This window comes from Somniosus microcephalus, chromosome 34 (assembly GCF_052327205.1).
Source record: "Somniosus microcephalus isolate GS21.2 chromosome 34, FLI_Smic_1.0, whole genome shotgun sequence".
Taxonomy (NCBI): Eukaryota; Metazoa; Chordata; class Chondrichthyes; order Squaliformes; family Somniosidae; genus Somniosus; species Somniosus microcephalus.
The window spans coordinates 9,627,471-9,643,889 of NC_141020.1; positions in this window are offsets into that span (position 1 = coordinate 9,627,471).

Here is a 16,419-nt window from a genome sequence, read left to right on the forward strand (position 1 = left end):
GCCTCACACTTGAAGCGGCTCCCGGCCTCTGGCTCACCCGCTCGCGTGGCTCTTGCTCGCTCCCTCCCGGGCTCTGGCTTACCCACGAGGTTATGGAGGCTTCAGGGTCCTAATGCCTGTCGCTTCCAGTCGCTGGAAGCTGTCAGGATTTCTGCTGCCCTTCAGTTTTGAGTGGGGTGTTGAGGATTGAAACCTCTCTTCAACGTCCTGTCTTTGGACGAAGCCGCCGTGGAATAACTGCCGCAGGGTTCGAACCGACTCGTCGCCAGTGTTAAGTATGTGTATTGTATTGAACAATTAACACAAAGACTTAAACGTATAACTCAAACAGGTCTTTACTGGTTGGAGGTAGGGACTGCACGTAGGTCTTTACTTCATGCCCACAGGCGGGAACTGAGGGGAGATCAGTACCCACAGTACTATTTATACCCCTATGGCCAGGAGTGGTACTGCGTATCACTACGCCCTACAAGTAGTGCAGTCCTGTCCATAGGTTCAAAGTAGCACACATATTACATACACAACACCTCCCTCTCTCCCTCTCCCCCTTGCCCCCTCCCCCTCTCTCTCTCTCCCCCTTGCCCTCTCCCCCTCTTGCCCCCTCCCCCTCTCTCTCCCTCTCTCTCCCTCTCCCCCTTGCCCCCTCCCCCTCTCTCTCCCCCTTGCCCCCTCCCTCTCTCTCTCCCCCTTGCCCCCTCCCTCTCTCTCTCTCTCTCCCTCTTGCCCCCTCCCCCTCTTTCCCCCTTGCCCCCTCCCCCTCTCTCCCTCTTGCCCCCTCCCTCTCTCTCTCTCCCCCTTGTCCCCTCCCTCTCTCTCTCTCTCCCCCTTGCCCCCTCCCGCTCTCTCTCTCTCCCTTGCCCCCTCCCTCTCTCTCTCTCCCCTCTCTCTCTCTCTCTCTCTCTCTCTCTCCCCCTTGCCCCCTCCCGCTCTCTCTCTCTCCCTTGCCCCCTCCCTCTCTCTCTCTCTCCCTTGCCCCCTCCCTCGCTCTCTCCCTTGCCCCCTCCCCCCCTCTCTCTCTCTCCCCCTTGCCCCCTCCCCCCTCTCTCTCTCTCTCCCCCTTGCCCCCTCCCCCTCCCCCCTCTCTCCCTCGCCCCCTCCCCCTCTCTCTCCCCCTCTCTCTCCCTCGCCCCCTCTCTCTCTCTCTCTCTCTCTCCCCCTTGCCCCCTCCCCCCTCTCTCTCTCTCTCCCCCTTGCCCCCTCCCCCCTCTCTCTCTCTCTCTCCCCCTTGCCCCCTCCCCCTCCCCCCTCTCTCCCTCGCCCCCTCCCCCTCTCTCTCCCCCTCTCTCTCTCTCTCTCTCTCTCTCTCTCCCCCTTGCCCCCTCTCTCTCAGTGGTGTTTAAAGTGAGATGAAGGGATGGCTCTAACCTCCCCCCTCCTCTGCACCAGAGCTGAATCCCATCTGTACCTCAATCGATTGGCCCAAAGTCAATGAGTGTAATCGTGCTGGCCGCACATTGCTCGAGCTGAGATCAGCGAAATTGGCTTCGACCCGGGACTAGCTTGGGACCTCCCCTGTCACATTGGGTACTGCCTTAATTGGAGGCATAACAGGAGCAAGGGTTCCGAGTAAACACAGCCGAGGTGTTCACTTAATTAGGTCCTTCTCTCCTTGTCAGCTGATCCTCATTCTACCCGGAATCTAACCCCACTGCAGTGTAAGGGAGCCCGTCTTCCTAACATCATTGCGATCTTTGGTAGAACTCTCGTCTCTGAGTCAGAAGGTTGTGGGCTCCACACCAAGGAATTTATGCATTTGATCTCAGGTGAAAAATATCAGGTGTCCTAGTATTGAACTATTTCCTCTGGTGGGGCGGAGTCCAGAACAAAGGAGTCATAAACCTTAAAATTAGAGCCAGGTCATTCAAGGGTGATGTCAGGAAACCCTTCTTCACACAGAGGGTAGTGGAAATCTGGAACTCTCTCCCCCAAAATCCGTTGAGGCTGAGGGTCCATTGAAAATTACAAAACTGAGATTGATAGAATTTTGATAGGCAAGGGTTTTTTTTTATATTCACCCCTGGGATGTGGGCGTCGCGGGCAAGGCCGGCATTTATTGTCCATTCCTAGTTGCCCTGGAGAAGGTGGTGGTGAGCCGCCTTCTTGAACCGCTGCAGTCCGTGTGGTGAAGGTGCTCCCACAGTGCTGTTAGGGAGGGAGTTCCAGGATTTTGACCCAGCGACGATGAAGGAACGGCCGATATATTTCCAAGTCAGGATGGTGTGTGATTCGGAGGTGGAATTTGCAGGTGGTGGTGTTCCCATGCGCCTGCTGCCCTTGTCCTTCTAGGGGGTAGAGGTCGCGGGTTTGGGAGGTGCTGCCAAAGAAGCCTTGGCGAGTTGCTGCAGTGCATCTTGTAGATGGTACACACTGCGGGTTACGGAACCAAGGTGGGTAGATGGATTTAAGATACAGATCAGCCATGATCTAACTGAATGGTGGAACAGGCTCGAGGGGCTGAATGGCCGCCTCCTGCTCCTTTGTTCCTGTTACTACCTTCACACGAATGACACTTTAAGCGAGACTGGCGGACCTCCCGTGGCATTGCTCATGGCGATCAGAGGATGTGCTTTGTTGTAAGGGTGGGACCATTACACCAGGTAAAGCACGGTGTATTATTCTGCTGCTAAAAAGATGGCTGGGTGTAGTTTGTTACATAAGAACATAAGAACATAAGAAATAGGAGCAGGAGTAGGCCAATCGGCCCCTCGAGCCTGCTCCGCCATTCAATAAGATCATGGCTGGTCTGATCCTAACCGCCAATCTACTATCACAGAACCATCTCCTGAATCTAACCGAATTAGACACACGAAATAGGAGCAGGATCAGGCTACACGGCCCCTGGGCCCACTCCGCTACCCACAGGGCCATGACCGATCCGAACCTAGACTCATGTCCAAATTCCTGCCCGCTCCCTGTAACCCTTAATTCCCTTTACTTCTAGGAAACTGTCTATTTCTGTTTTAAATTTATGTAATGGTGTAGCTTCCACAGCTTTTTGGGGCAGCATATTCCATGGACCTACCACCCTCTGAGTGAAGTAGTTCCTCCTCATCTCAGTTTTGAAAGAGCAGCCCCTTATTCTAAGACTATGCCCCCTAGTTCTAGTTTCACCCATCATCGGGAACATCCTCCCCGCATCCACCCGATCCAACCCCTTCACAATCTTATATGTTTCAATAAGATCGCCTCTCATTCTTCTGAACTCCAATGAGTAGAGTCCCAATCTACTCAACCTCTCCTCATATGTCCATCCCCTCATCCCCGGGATTAACCGAGTGAACCTTCTTTGTACTGACTCGAGAGCAAGTATGTCTTTTCTTAAGTATGGACACCAGAACTGTATGCAGTATTCCAGGTGCGGTCTCACCAATACCTTGTACAACTGAAGCAATACCTCCCTATTTTTATATTCTATCCCCCTAGCAATGAAAGCCAACATTCCATTGGCCTTCTTAATCACTTGCTGCACCTGCATGCTAACCTTTTGAGTTTCGTGCACCAGGACCCCCAGATCCCTTTGTACTTCAGTACTTTCCAGTTTCTTGCCATTAAGATAATAACTTGCTCTATGATTTTTCCTGCCAAAGTGCATAACCTCACACTTTCCAGTATTGTATTCCATGTTGTGTTCCTTGAAGTCGCAAGGTGTAATAAGTTGTGCTTTTCTGGGTTAATTAGAGGCTAATTGTTCTTAGGCAGTCCCCGAGATCAATTAGATATCAAATTGTTTATTTATACATTTTTTGAATTGGGAATCCTGACGTCAATTAGAAGTATTATCTGTTGCTGGGACTTAGTTACAGATAGACAGACAGAGGTTACAGCACCACCTCTTGAACTAAACAAGAATAACAGGCAGACAAAAAGCAAAAAATTGCTAGAAATCTGAATCAAAATAGAAAACGGTGGAAATACTCAACAAAGCAGTCAGCATCGGTGGAGATTGAACATTCCTGACCTGGGAGTGTTTGATGGGACAGTGTAGAGGGAGCTTTACTCTGTATCTAACCCGTGCTGTACCTGCCCTGGGAGTGTTTGATGGGACAGTGTAGAGGGAGCTTTACTCTGTATCTAACCCGTGCTGTACCTGCCCTGGGAGTGTTTGATGGGACAGTGTAGAGGAGGCTTTACTCTGTATCTAACTCGTGCTGTACCTGCCCTGGGAGTGTGTGATGGGACAGTGTAGAGGGAGCTTTACTCTGTATCTAACCCGTGCTGTACCTGCCCTGGGAGTGTTTGATGGGACAGTGTAGAGGGAGCTTTACTCTGTGTCTAACCCGTGCTCTACCTGCCCTGGGAGTGTTTGATGGGACAGTGTAGAGGGAGCTTTACTCTGTATCTAACCTGTGCTGTACCTGCCCTGGGAGTGTTTGATGGGACAGTGTAGAGGGAGCTTTACTCTGTATCTAACCCGTGCTGTACCTGCCCTGGGAGTGTTTGATGGGACAGTGTAGAGGGAGCTTTACTCTGTGTCTAACCCATGCTCTACCTGCCCTGGGAGTGTTTGATGGGACAGTGTAGAGTGAGTTTTACTCTGTATCTAACCCGTGCTGTACCTGCCCTGGGAGTGTTTGATGGGACAGTGTAGAGTGAGTTTTACTCTGTATCTAATCAAATCAAAATCAACTTTTATTGTCATTGTTAGTGCACAAGTGCAGTACAACGAAATGTAGGTTTGCGGCTCCCGAGAGTGTACATTTGGATTAAGACATTTAAACATTCAACATACATTTGGCTTGTAGTATATTAACATAAATATGACCATAATAAAGTGCATTGGCAGATGTGCAGGCTTTAGAGTTTATTTGTGGAGTTCAGTAGGATGACAGCCCTGGGAAAGAAGCTGTTCCTAAATCTGGTCGTACGGGTGCGAATGCATCTGTAGCATCTCCCAGATGGTAGGAGGGCGAACAGACTGTGGCTGGGGTGGGTAGGGTCTTTGATGATGGACCGTGACCTCCGTAGACAGCGTTTCTGGTATATGTGCTCTATGGTCGGTAGCCGAGTGCCGGTAATGCGTTGGGCAGTTTTGACTACCTGCTGCAGGGCTTTCCGGTCATAGTAGCTACAGCTGCCATACCATACTGTGATACAGTTTGTCAGGATGCTCTCTATAGTGCAGCGGTAAAAGTTAGAGAGGATCAGGGGTGACAGATTACATCCCTTCAGCCTCCTTAAGAAATATAGGCGCTGCTGGGCCTTCTTCACCAGAGAGGAGGTGTTGAGGGACCAGGAGAGGTCTTCCGTGATGTGGACTCCGAGGAACTTAAAGCTGTCCACCCTTTCCACCACAGCCCCATTGATGTGGATAGGGGTGTGACTTCCGCCTTTGGACTTCCTGAAGTCCACAATGATTTCTTTTGTTTTCTTGGTGTTAAGGGCCAGGTTGTTATCGGCGCACCACTTCACGAGATGCTGGACCTCCCCCCTGTAGGCTGACTCATCGTTGTTGGTGATCTGGCCTACTACCGTGGTGTCATCCGCAAACTTGATGATGGTGTTGGAACCATTAACAACCACCCAGTTGTGGGTGAAGAGGGAGTAGAGGAGGGGGCTCAGCACACATCCTTGTGTGGCCCCCGTGTTCAGGGTCAGTGGGGGGGAGGTGTGGTTACCTAATTTGACAGACTGGGGTCTGTTTGTTAGGAAGTCCTGGGTCCAGTTGCAGAGGGAAGTGTTCAGGCCAAGAGTTTGGAGTTTGGTGGCCAGCTTGTTGGGGACGATAGTGTTGAATGCTGAGCTGTAGTCTATAAGCAGCATTCTGATGTAGGTCTCCTTACCATCTAGGTGATTCAGTGCCGAGTGTAGAGCAGTTGTGATGGCATCCTCCGTGCTGTACCTGCCCTGGGAGTGTTTGATGGGACAGTGTAGAGGGAGCTTTACTCTGTATCTAACCCGTGCTGTACCTGCCCTGGGAGTGCTGGATGGGACAGTGCAGAGGGAGCTTTACTCTGTATCTAACCCCGTGCTGTACCTGCCCTGGGAGTGTTTGATGGGACAATATAGAGGGAGCTTTACTCTGTATCTAACCCGTGCTGTACCTGCCCTGGGAGTGTTTGATGGGACAGTGTAGAGGGAGCTTTACTCTGTATCTAACCCGTGCTGTACCTGCCCGGGAGTGTTTGATGGGACAGTGTAGAGGGAGCTTTACTCTGTATCTAACCCGTGCTGTACCTGCCCTGAGAGTGTTTGATGGGACAGTGTAGAGGGAGCTTTACTCTGTATCTAACCCGTGCTGTACCTGTCCTGGGAGTGTTTGATGGGACAGTGTAGAGGGAGCTTTACTCTGTAACTAACCCGTGCTGTACCTGTCCTGGGAGTGTTTGATGTTGACACTGGGTGCTAAAAACGCAAATATTTTCCATGCTGCAGCGTTGAATTTGATGGATTCTATTTAGCCCAGTTGTTTTCTTAAGAAATGAAAGCCAGTAGCAGCTCCTTATTTATCCATTTGAAAACTGTTTTCTTCTGCTTCCTCACTCTCATAGCTTGCACCCAGCTTTCCAGCTGCTCTCCCTCGGAGATTCAGGCAGGCTGCCCTGTGCTCACTAGCTCTCCAGCTGCTATTCCTTGAACCGCAGACTGTTTGACTGACTGGAGATTCACAGCGAGCTCAGAGAGGAAGCTCCAGCATCTGGGGCCGATCACATCTTTGTCGGGAAATGAATGTGTGTTTGTGTGTGTGAGGATCCCTGTGGGCACTGGCGAGGTCGATTCACACGCTCCCTGGACACAGGGACATTGCACAGTAATTGGACAAAAAAAACATTGGTGACATCTGAAAACCAAACGCCGTCACCCGCCGGAGGCGGAGCAAAGTCTTAAAGGTGCAGTCCTCGCCGCGGTGGGTGGGGGTAGAGAGTGTCTGCTGCCGCTCAGTTGATGGCAGGTTGTGTGTTCAAGCCCCACTCACTACAGCAATAAACTCACACTTATGTGTCAGCTGTGGCTCAGCGAGCACAGGGGGTGATGGGTGAATGGGACTCGGTGCGAGTTAGAACACGGGGCAGCCGAGTTTGGCTGACCTCAAGTTTACGGAGGGTGGAACGTGGGAGGTCGGCCGAGTCAAGTCTCGAGTTAACAAAGGCACGGATGACGGTTTCAGCAGCGGATGAGCCGAGGCGGGGCGGAGGTGGCTGAAGTTCCGGCGGTGGAAATAGGCGGTCTTAAGTTTGGCGTCCTAATAGTGGTCTTTGATGGTGAGACTCCCTCTTCAGAAGAGGCCCTGGAGATTAGAGAGTGACCTCCCCTTCTGTGTCCGAAGGTCGTGGGTTCAAGTCCCACCACAGGGACTTGAGCACATAAAGCTAGGCTGACACTCCCAGTGCAGCGCTGAGGGAGTGCCGCACTGTCGGAGGCGCCGTCTTTCAGATGAGATGTTAAACCGAGGCCCCGTCTGCTCTCTCACGTGGACGTGTAAGATCCCCTGGCACAATCTCATAGAGGAGTTATCCCTGGGGTCAATATTTATCCCTCAACCAACATAACAAAAACAGATACGATAGCAAAATACTGCGGATGCTGGAAATCCAAAATAACAACAGAAAATGCTGGAAACACTCAGCAGGCCCGGCAACATCCGTGGAGAGAGAAACAGAGTTAACGTTTCGGGTCGAAACCCTTCGTCAGAACTACACGGATGTTGCCTGGCCTGCTGAGTTTTTCCAGCATTTTCTGTTGTTATAACAAAAACAGATGCTCTGGTCGTTATCATATTGCTGTTTGTGGGAGCTTGCTGTGCGCAAATTGGCTGCCGTGTTTCCCACATTACAACAGTGACTCCACATTGGCTGTAAAGCGCTTTGAGAAGTCCGGTGGATGTGAAAGGCGCTATAGAAATGCAAGTCTTTCTTTCTTTCATTTCTATAGCGCCTTTCACGACCTCAGGACATCCCAAAGCGCTTTGCAGCCAATGCTTCGCAGAATCACACCGCGCAGAAGGAGGCCATTTGGCCCATCGTGCCTGTGCCAGCTCTTTGAAAGAGCTCTCCAATTAGTCCCTCTTTCCCCACAGCCCTGCAAGATTTTTCACCTCCAAGTATTTCTCCGATTCCCCTTTCGAAAGTTACTATTGAATCTGCTTCCACCGCCCTTTCAGGCAGCGCGTTCCAGATCACAACAACTCGCCGTGTAAAAAGAAGTCATTTTTTGAAGTGTATTCGCTGTTATTATAATGTAGAAAATGTGAAAGTTGTGCACAGCAAGCTCCCACAAACAGCAATGAGATAATGAGGGTGGGGGTGTGGGGTGGGGGGATGTACGCATATCCAGTGATCCCACCGCGCCCCCCTCACCTGCCCAACCCCAAACTTAATTCCCGCTCCCTGTTGCCACGGGAACGGATTGTTTGGGCTAGTTATGCTGGAGTGGCTTGTGGGGGTCTTGTTGAGTCGTTATCTGTCTGCGGTTAACGTTGCCCTGCCTAAAGGGTCACGAGACATTCCACTCTGCAAAGCCAAGGTTTCAGATCAATTGACTCATCCCTGGTTAGCTCAACCTCCGCGGCCTGTGACCCTGGGGTCAATGCACTGGGGGGGCTGAGTAATTGAGCCTCGTCCCACAGCTGTGAGAGCAGGAAGAATCCCACCCGGGCATTCTCGCTGGCTCCCGCACCACAAAACATTCCAACTACAAAGCCAAGATTATTCTTCTCTCCGAGGAGGTACAGCCAGTCCGGGGAACAAAAAAAAACCATATGGAGTCTTGCCATGAGGACCTATTTAAAGGGGAGGTCACTACAACGACCCATCTTAAATAGACGCTCTAATCTTCAGGGCCTCTTCTGAAGAGGGAGTCTCACCATCAAGGACCACTGTTAGGACGCCAAACCTAAGACCGCCTATTTCCACCTCCGGAACGTCAGCCATCTCCGCCCCGCCTCGGCTCATCCGCTGCTAAAACCCTCATCCATGCCTTTGTTAACTCGAGACTTGACTCGGCCGACCTCCCACATTCCACCCTCCGTAAACTTGAGGTCAGCCAAAACTCAGCTGCCCCGTGTCCTGACTCGCACCGAGTCCCGCTCACCCATCACCCCCTGCGCTCGCTGACCTACACTGGCTCCCGGTCCAGCAACGCCTCGATTTTAAAATTCTCATCCTTGTTTTCAAATCGCTCCATGGCCTCGCCCCCCCCCCCCTCCCTATCTCTGTAACCTCCTCCAGCTCCACAACGCTCTGAGATTTATGCGCTCCTCTAATTCTGGCCTCTTCCGCATCCCCCGATTTCCATCGCTCCGCCATTGGCGGCCGTGCCTTCAGCTGCCTGGGGCCCTGAGCTCTGGAATTCCCTCCCTAAACCTCTCCGCCTCTCTCTCCTCCTTTAAGACGCTCCTTAAAACCGACCTCTGACCAAGCTTCTGCCCCAATATCTCCTTATGTGGCTCGGTGTCAAATTTTGTTTGATAACGCTCCTGTGAAGCGCCTCGGGACGTTTTACTACGTTAAAGGCGCTATATAAATACAAGCTGTTGTTGTTATTGGCGCTGTTTGAAGAGGGAACCTCACCATCAAGGAACATTGAAAAGTCAAATAAATAGAAAGAATGAAAATAGTCTTGTTACTAAGAAGCCTGGGTGAAGACGACAGAGAGTGGTTGTGGTGAATAGCATAGATGTATTTAAGGGGAAGCTGTGGCGGAGCCACCAAAGGACTCAGATCGTTTGTATATAATTCCTTTAACAATATGTTAGCTACAGCCTGAGTCTGTATCTGTATTTATGCTGTTTAACTGTACGGAGCGTGGTTACTTTAACAGCGCGGTTAAAACGCGATGACGTCACGCCGTTCATCACGTGATCCCCCACTGGCGGGAAGAACGTGATGACGTCATGACGTCCGCCCGGGACCGCCCTAGGCAGTCCTCATGGAGCTTCTGAAGAGAGCAGACCTACATTCGATGTTATCCTGCAGTTTCTTGTTAAAACCTGTTTGTTTCATTAAAGTTCGTTTTGTTTGATTGCCTGAGTCGAACTCAGTCTTTTAGTTAGGGACCCGCGTTCCTACAAAGCGAGGTAAACACAGGAGGGAGAAAGGAATAGAAGGTTATGCTGATATGGTGAGATGAAGAGGGGGTGGGAGGAGGAGACTCATGTGGAGCATAAACACCAGCATGGAGCAGTTGGGCCGAATGGCCTGCTTCTGTTCTGTATATTCCATGTAATTTTATATGTAAAACCCCACCTACCCAGCCCACATTCTCCGGGTATGGGCATCGCTGGCAAGGCCAGCATTTATTACCCATCCCGAGTTACCCCGAGAAGGTGGTGGTGAGGAGGTTAAGGGCTGATCTGATTGAGGTGTGTAAAAAAACAAAGGGAATTGACAGGGTAGAGCTGGAGGGACTCTTCCCTCTAGTCGGGGAATCTAGAACAAAGGGGACAGAATCTTAGAGCTAGAATACAGCCAGTTAAAACTGAGTGCACTGTCTCAGAAGGAGATTATTGTGGGGCTGAATGGCCTGTTTCTGTGCTGTATTGTACATGCTACGCAAATTCAATGTCATAGAATCATAGAAAGTTACAGCACGGAAGGAGGCCATTCGGCCCATCGTGTCCGCGCCGGCCAACAAAGAGCTATCCAGCCTAATCCCACTTCCCAGCTCTTGGTCCGTAGCCCTGCAGGTTACAGCATCCCAAGTGCACATCCAAGTACTGTTTAAATGTGATGAGGGTTCCTGCCTCTACCACCCTTTCAGGCAGTGAGTTCCAGACCCCCACAACCCTCTGGGTGAAGAAATTTCCCCTCAAATCCCCTCTAAACCTTCCACCAATTACTTTAAATCTGTGCCCCCTGGTTTTTGACCCCTCTGCTAAGGGAGATAGGTCCTTTCTATCCACTTTATCTAGGCCCCTCATAATATTATACACCTCAATAAGGTCTCCCCTCAGCCTCCTCTGTTCCAAGGAAAACAGACCCAGCCTATCCAGTCTTTCCTCATAGCTAAGATTCTCTACTCCCGGCAACATCCTTGTACATCTCCTCTGTACCCTCTCTAGTGCAATCACATCTTTCCTGTAATGTGGTGACCAGAACTGCACGCAGTACTCTAGCTGAGGCCCAACTAGTGTTTTATACAATTGAAGCATAACCCCCCTGCTCTTGTATTCTATGCCACGGCTAATAAAGGCAAGCATCCCGTATGACTTCTTAACCACCTTATCTACCTGGCCTGCTACCTTCAGGGATCTGTGGACATGCACTCCAAGGTCCCTTTGTTCCTCTACACTACTCAGTGTCCTACCATTTAATGTGTATTCCCTTTCCTTGTTAGCCCTCCCCAAATGCATTACCTCACACTTCTCCGGACTGAATTCCATTTGCCACTGTTCTGCCCACCTGACCAATTTATTGATATCTTCCTGCAGTCTACAGCTTCCTCCTTCAGTATCAACCACACAGCCGATTTTAGTATCATCTGCAAACTTCTTAATCATACCCCCTATATTCAAGTCTAGATCATTGATACTGTATATACCACAAAAAGCAAGGGACCTAGTACTGAGCCCTGCGGAACCCCACTGGAAACAGCCTTCCAGTCACAAAAACACCCATCAACCATTACCCTCTGCTTCATGCCTCCGAGCCAGTTTTGAATCCAACTTGACACTTTGCCCTGGATCCCATGTAAATTATGAGCAGGAATTCTGGCTGATTTTCCCCTCTCCCTCCTCGCCATTCCCCCAGCCCAGGGGCTAATTGTAGTGCCCCTATCACCAGCCCAGTTGAGGTAACTCAGCATCAACCGGAGGGGGTGGCGGGGATGGCCAGACCTGGGAGCCCCTGGTCTCTGGCCTCACCAGGCGCTGCATTCACCCACTCAAACTCTCAGGGGTGCTCTGCCAAGACCTTCGGGCACCTGATAGTTGTTAATGGTGCTTGCTAACACTTTGGAAATTGAAAGGAAGGGTAAGACTGAACCGGCTGGGGCTCCTTTCTCTAGGAAAGAGAAGGCTGAAGGGTGACCTGATCGAGATCTTTAAGCTTATGAAGGGGTTCGATAGGGTAGACGTAGAGAAGATGTTTCCACTTGTGTGGGGAGACCAAAACTAGGGACCATAAATATGAGATAGTCACTAATAAATTCAATAAGGAATTCAGGAGAAACTTCTTTACCCGGAGAGTGGGACAGTGTAGAGGGAGTTTTACTCTGTATCTAACCCGTGCTGTACCTGCCCTGGGAGTGTTTGATGGGACATTGTAGAGGGAGCTTCACTCTGCATCTAACCAGTGCTGTACCTGCCCTGGGAGTGTTTGATGGGACAGTGTAGAGGGAGCTTTACTCTGTATCTAACCTGTGCTGTACCTGCCCTGGGAGTGTTTGATGGGACAGTGTAGAGGGAGCTTTACTCTGTTTCTAACCCGTGCTGTACCTGCCCTGGGGGTGATTGATGAGATAGTGTAGAGGGAGCTTTACTCTGTATCTAACCCGTGCTGTACCAGCCCTGGGAGTGTTTGATGGGACAGTGTAGAGGGAGCTTTACTCTGTATCTAACCCGTGCTGTACCTGCCCTAGGAGTGTTTGATGGGACAGTGTAGAGGGAGCTTTACTCTGTATCTAACCCCGTGCTGTACCTGCCCTGGGAGTGTTTGATGGGACAGTGTAGAGGGAGCTTTACTCTGTCTCTAACCCGTGCTGTACCTGCCCTGGGAGTATTTGATGGGACAGTGTAGAGGGAGCTTTACTCTGTATCTAACCCGAGCTGTACCTGCCCTGGGAGTGTTTGATGGGACAGTGTAGAGGGAGCTTTACTCTGTATCTAACCCGTGCTGTACCTGCCCTGGGAGTGTTTGATGGGACAGTGTAGAGGGAGCTTTACTCTGTATCTAACCCGTGCTGTACCTGCCCTGGGAGTGTTTGATGGGACAGTGTAGAGGGAGCTTTACTCTGTATCTAACCAGTCACCCAGAGTACTGCACTTTCCACAATAACACCCAGGAGCAGAAACACGTCTGGTTCAGCACCATCCCAAGCTTCGAGACATGCATTTTATCTTAACCGTTGCTTTGTTACATTCTACGAGCTACACACCAGCGGGCCTTTTCCATTATAAATGTGAAATACAGAATAGAAATATAGAAATAAGGAGACAGAATGCGCGACTTTAAAATGGGGACTGAATTACATCTCCCTCGTCCGATCATGCACGACCCCTAACCCCACTTGACCAGAAGACGACACTTGGTCGGCTCCCTACGTACAATGCCACAGGAGATCGGCCAGTAAGGTTAAGCTCAAATCACAGTCAGCGCAGTTTGCCTTTGCTCACTTTGAACGCCGCATCGGAACAGGAGGAGGCCATTAAGCGCCTCGAGCCTGCTCCGCCATTCAATGAGATCATGGCTGATCATCCAAATTCAGTTCCCTGTCCCTGCTTTTTCCCCATATCCCTTGATCCCTTTAGCCTTAAGAAATGTATCTAACTCCTTCTTGAATATATTTAATGAATTGGCCTCTACTGCCTTGTGTGGTAGAGAATTCCACAGGTTCACCACTCTCTGGGTGAAGAAATTCCTCATCTCAGTCCTAAATGGCCGACCCCTTATTCTGAGACTGTGACCCCTGGTTCTGGACACCCCGGCCATCGGGAACAACCTTCCTGCATCTAGTCTGTCCAGTCCTGTTAGAATTTTATAAGTTTCAATGAGACCCCCTCTCATTCTTCTAAACTCCAGCGAGTATAAGCCCAATCGGCCCAAAGGTCATCGACCTGAAACGTTAACTCTGTTTCTCTCTTCACAGATGCTGCCTGACCTGCTGAGTATCTCCAGCATTTTGTTTTTATTTCAGATTTCCAGCATCTGCAGTATTTTCTTTTTCTAATTTTAAGGTGATGCCCCTTTGTTCTGGACTCCCCCCCCCCCACCAGAGAAATAGTTTCTCTCTCTGTATCTGCCCTATCGAATCCTTTAATCATCTTAAACGCCTCAATTAGATTACCCCTTTAATCTTCCATATTCAAGGGAATACAAACATTTTAGCCCCGGTATCATTCCGGTGAATCTGCGTTGCACCCTCTCCAAAGCCGATATATGTTTCCGAGGGGCGGTGCCCAGAACTGAACACAGTTACTCCAGGTGGGGTCTGTGCAGCTGGAACATAACATCCACCCCTTTGTAGTCCCACGGCACTATTTCGAAGAAGAGCAGTGGGGGGAGGGTGGGGGGAGTTCTCCCCGGTGTCCTGGGGCCAATATTTATCCCTCAACCAAACATCACTAAAAACAGATGATCTGGTCCATTATCACATTGCTGTTTGTGGGAGCTTGCTGTGCGCAAACTGGCTGCCGCGTTTGCCCACGTTACGACAGCGACTCCACTTCAAAAAAAGTACTTCATTGGCTGTAAAGCGCTTTGAGACGTTCGGTGGTCGTGAAAGGCGCTATAGAAATGCAAGTCTTTCTCTCTTTTTCCAGCCTTCTTGACAGCTGCAACCTGCCACCTAGACCCGGAGGAAAGAAAACTATTGAGGGAGGCAATTAATTTATAATCATTTCGTACCAGTCTCTTTACACCAGCAAGTTTAGAGTATTCCCCACAGCACTGCAGTGTTGCAGAATCCAGCACAGAAGAGGTTATAGTGTCATCTAGTGTGCAGAAGGTGCTACCGCTCCATTGCCATTTACTGCACAGCTCCAGCACGGGTCGAACTCCATTGTCTCATATGGCGATTGCATAGACTGTACAGCACAGAAACAGGCCATTCGGCCCAACTGGTCTATGGCAGTGTTGATGCTCCACGCCAGCCTCTTCCCACCCTATCTGCGCAACCTTCTCATTCCTTTCTCCCTCGCGTGGTTATCTGGCCTCCCCCGCCTTAAAGGCATCTACGCCATTCGCCCTGTGGTCGCGAAGAGAGAGAAGTAGGCCCCGGGCCGTGGAGCGTGGAGCCGGCAACGGTGAAGAGGAGGCCGCATTGGAGCATTCACATCCCGACGATGTGTTCGGCGAGTCGGGCGGAGGAGCGCAGCGCAACGAGCAGCAGCAGCAGACTCACGACACGCTGCAGCACGTCGGCCGGCAGCTCCATTTCGGGTAACTCGCAGTCCGGATGGGAGCCGGGCATGGTGGCCAGAGCAGGAGAAGCAGGCCACCACACGTGGAGCCGGCAACAGTGAGGAGGAGGCCGCGGTGACGAGGAGGACGGAGCGGCTGAGGGACATCGTGCTCCCACTGCCACGGGAAGCCATTGTATTGACTCTGAACGCGGCGCTGTTTGTATAGCTGACGCGTCCCGACGGGGAACAAGCATTCCATTGTACTTGTTACATATGGCAAATAAATCTAATCTGAATCTGAATCTGAGTTCCGCATTCCCACCACTCTTTGGGTAAAGACGTTTGGATGGGTTTTCCCAGCCTCTCCCTGTCACCGTGGACTCAGGTGGGGGATTTTCAGCATTTTCACAAATATTTGGAACCATCGAGAGAACAAAACATAAGATGTAGGAGCAGGAGTCGGTCATTTGGCCCCTCGAGCCTGCTCCGCCATTCAATAAGATCATGGCTGATCTGATCTTGGCCTCAACTCCACTTCCCTGCCCGCTCCCCATAACCCGCGACTCCCTTATTGTTCAAAAATCTGTCTATCTCCACCTTAAATATATTCAATGACCCAGCCGCCACAGCTCTCTGGGGAAGAGAATCCCAAAAATTCACGACCCTGAGAGAAGAAACTCCTCATTTCCATTTTATATGGGTGCCCCCTTATTCTGAAACTATGCCCCCTAGTTCTAGATTCCCCCACGAGGGGAAACATCCTCTCTGTATCTACCCTGTCGAGCCCCTTCAGAATCTTATATGTTTCAATAAGATCCCCTCTCATTCTTCTAAACTCCAATGAGTATAGGCCCAACCTGCTCAACCTTTCTTCATAAGACAACCCCTTCATCTCCGGAATCAACGTCATGAACCTTCTCTGAATGGCCTCCAATGCAAGTATATCCTTCCTTAAATAAGGAGACCAAAACTGTACGCATTGCTCCAGGTGTGGTCTCACCAGCGCCCTGTACAGTTGTAACAGGACTTCCCTACTTTTATACTCCATCCCCCTTGCAATAAAGGCCAACATTCCATTTGCCTTCCTAATGACTTGCTGTACCTGCATGCTAACTCTTTGTGATTCATGTACAAGGACCCCCAGATCCCTCTGAACCTCAGCATTTTGTAATCTCTCCCCATTTAAATAATAATTTGCTTTTTTATTTTTCCTACCAAAGTGGATAACCTTGCATTTTCCTACATTATACTCCATCTGCCAGATTTTTGCTCACTCACTTAGCCTATCTCTATCCCTTCGGAGATTCTTTGTGTCCTCCAGAGAGAGAGAGAGACTTTGGAACACCTGATTCACCGTCGCATCATGAGGTCAGTACGGCAGGGCAGTAATACGGGGGCACATCTCCACCCCCCTCCACTCTGCT